Here is a 3,238-nt window from a genome sequence, read left to right as displayed (position 1 = left end):
AGGCCCCAGTGGGATACCAACCCACAACCCCTGGTTTCTCAAACCATTGCTCTAACCACTGAGCTACGGGGCCTCATGACTTCACTGAGTAAAACTTTCAAGTACCCTGTATGTAAGTAATATCAGGGTTGGAAAAGTTCTTTTCTATGCAAAGTAGTGGGGGGGGGGTCAGTTCACCATCCTCCCAGAAAATCAACTACAGTGTGCAAAAATGATTTAGTCACCGACCAACTGAGGAAGTTCTCCTACTTAAATAGATGACAGAGGTCTGTCATTTTCATCATAGGGCAACCTCACCAATGAGAAAAAAATTTGACAAAAATTCCAGAAAATTACTGTCTGATTTTTTCAAAGAATTTATTAGAAAATTATGGTGGAGAATAAGTATTTAATCAATAACAAAAGTTCAACTCAATACTTGTTTTACATTGTTGCTACTATTTTGGCCCATTCCACCATGCAGAGATCCTCACTGAGCTGTGACGTTTTGGTGCTGTCGCTGGCCAACACAGACTTTCAACTCCCTCTATTGATTTTTGATGGGGTTGGGATCTGGAGACTGGTTAGCCCTCTCCAGGACCTTGAAATGATTCTTAAAAGCCACTCCTTCGTTACCCCAGCGGTGCCTTTGGGATCATTGTCATGCCGAAAGACCCAGCCATGTTTCATCTTCAATGTCCTTGCTGTTGGATGAAGGTTTTCATTCAAAATCCCCTTTCATTCTTTCATAACCACAACTCAGTGGTCCTGGTCCCTTTGCAGAAAAACAGCTCAGCAGAAGAATCATGAAGTACTATAAAACCTTCTTGTAGACTGTTCTGGTTACCTTGGATTTGAGAAAGCAGAGTTTACACCTGCACTAGACATTGCACACCAAATCATATCAAATTGTTGGATATTTCACACCGGAACTCAAGCAGCTTGAGTTCTCTTCTACACCTGTCCTCCTCCAAATTATTGGACTTTGATTCTCGAATGAAAGGGATACTTTACTTTCATAAGAAAAGAGGACCTCGGACTACTAGCCAACGGTCCAATTCATTTTCTCTTTGGCCCAGTTGAGACGCTTCCTATGTTGGCTCAGACTCACAAATGGCTGTACCTGAAGAACAAGACAGTTACAGCGCATCTCCGAGATGTGCCTGAATGTGGTGGTTTTTGAAGCTGTGAACCCCAGCTCATTCCACTCTTTTTGGATCTCTGCTAGATTCTTGAATCTTCTCTCGTTGATAATCAACTGCAACCACCCTCCTACCACATTTTGTCTTTCCACAAGACTTACCATTGATATCCTTGGGCACATCACTCTGTGAACAGCCAGCATCCTTAGCAATGAAATTTTGTGGCTTACTCATCCTAATGATGGTCTTCTGGCCAGTTGTCAAGTCAGCAGTCTTCTCCATATTGAACCCAACTTAAACAATAGAACCAAACTGAAACAATTTAATGACACCTGGGTAAACCTATGCATATGCTTTGACTTTACTAGATGATTCGTGTGTGATACTTAAAGGCCAAGTGTCGTCAAACGGATGATTTTTGGTCTATTATTAATGAAAAACCCACAGCCAATATGGTCCCATGTGTTTTTTCACCACAAAACATGATTTTGACGTATACAGCTTTTTGTAACTCCCGCCATGAAAATCCTCTCGAGGGATTTGTTTTCGAGAAGAAGCAGGAAATGATGTACAGGACAGAGGCGCCCCCTAGTGGACTCATTTTTTTGTTTTACCTCCGGGAAGGTAGGTCGTTGTTCCTTCGTGTTAGCCAAAATGCCGGCTCATTGCATTGCTGGACATTGCTTGAACACTCGGGAGAATGGAATTACCCTTCAAAAGTTTGAAAGAGACCCTTATGTTGTGAAAAATGGATTGCACGGATGCAAAGGACGAGAGCTTCGTGGGTTCCAAATAACAGGTAGGTGTGTATACAGCTCCAAAAAAAAATAATAGTTTGGGGCGGACCACGTAATCTGTCTCTCTCATAACGTAACAAAAGATCCGCGTATGAAATGTGTCGATGTGCGCGTGGCCCAGCCAACAATGTCTCGATGGTGTTCATCGAGTACTGCGGCGACTTTGAACATACCCCTAAAAGCAACATAGCTACGCTCCACCTCCTCCTTATATGCCACCACGGGCGCCGAAACTCAGCCAACCGGCTGAGGCGCCGCGTTCGGCGGTCACAGCTTCTGCGAAGGCTGCGCGTCAGGCTTTGCGATGGGGGCGGCCCTGAAGAACCCAGCCGAGAATGCGTTACTCAGTCGCATGCATAATAAGCCCCAGCTCGACTGTGACTAAAGCGGCACCCCTCGGCTCTGTCATGAGCCACACCGACCGGTTGCGATGAGCAACGATGGCTCATCTCGACTGCGGGAGTGGATTGGACGGGATGCGGTTTGGCAGTGATCGATATCATCTGAGTAAGGCTCGAAACAATAGTGTAATATTGCCCCGGTAACTTCACTCGGTTGAGTGGTGTTGTCCTTTTCGAAAAGAGCTTCGGTGTCAGAAGGGGCATCGGAAAAATGCGAATATCTCTGTTGTTCGGCTTCCATAGTAGCAGGCACTGCGCGTTTTAAACGGCGGAAGTGACGATGACGTCAAGGACAGAGGACGCAACTACTATGGCGACCACTTGGATGTCGAGGGACATTCAATTGCGCAACTTTGTGCATGGATGACGCGCTCTCCGCTCACTTTTTTTTCTTTGTATAGACATTGAAGTGAATACTGTTATATGTATTTTTCATTACAATATCTATTTTAGAATGTTTATAGGGATGACACCCGGGCTTTAAGTGATCTATGGCCTGATTTCTTCACAATATTCAAATTTTGGGAATTTATGATGTGGGTTTTATGAGCTGGAACATCAAATTATGTAAAAATAAACAAATACACATACTTGAAAGTAGTCACTGATGGTGTATTGGTACACATGCCTGACTTTGGTGTGGGCAGCGTGAGATCGATTCCTGCTCAGTGATGGTATTGATACTTGCCCTGTGACTGACTGGCAACCAGTTCAAGGTGTACCCTGCCTCCTGCCCGTTGATAGCTCGGTTGGCTCCAGCACTCCCACTCTAAACCCTTGTGAGGATAAGCGGCTAAGAAAATGGATGGATACTTGAATAGTGTTTAAATTGTGGGGAATAAATCTATAATGTGTTAACTTTTTGAATGGAATTATGGAAATAAACTTTTCCATGATATTCAAATATTTTGGAAAAGGT

At 44.0% G+C, this 3,238-nt stretch overlaps 1 non-coding gene across 1 annotated transcript; it reads right to left on the bottom strand.

Annotated features, from left to right (window-relative positions):
* trnal-gag (transfer RNA leucine (anticodon GAG)) lies at positions 1 to 73 on the bottom strand. The gene has a single exon. It is a non-coding gene; the product is annotated as a tRNA-Leu (tRNA).
* Positions 74 to 3,238: the final 3,165 nt, after the last annotated feature.

Source organism: Syngnathoides biaculeatus, chromosome 4 (genome assembly GCF_019802595.1).
Source record: "Syngnathoides biaculeatus isolate LvHL_M chromosome 4, ASM1980259v1, whole genome shotgun sequence".
NCBI classification, from domain to species: Eukaryota; Metazoa; Chordata; class Actinopteri; order Syngnathiformes; family Syngnathidae; genus Syngnathoides; species Syngnathoides biaculeatus.
This window is presented reverse-complemented; position numbering and strand designations above follow the sequence as displayed.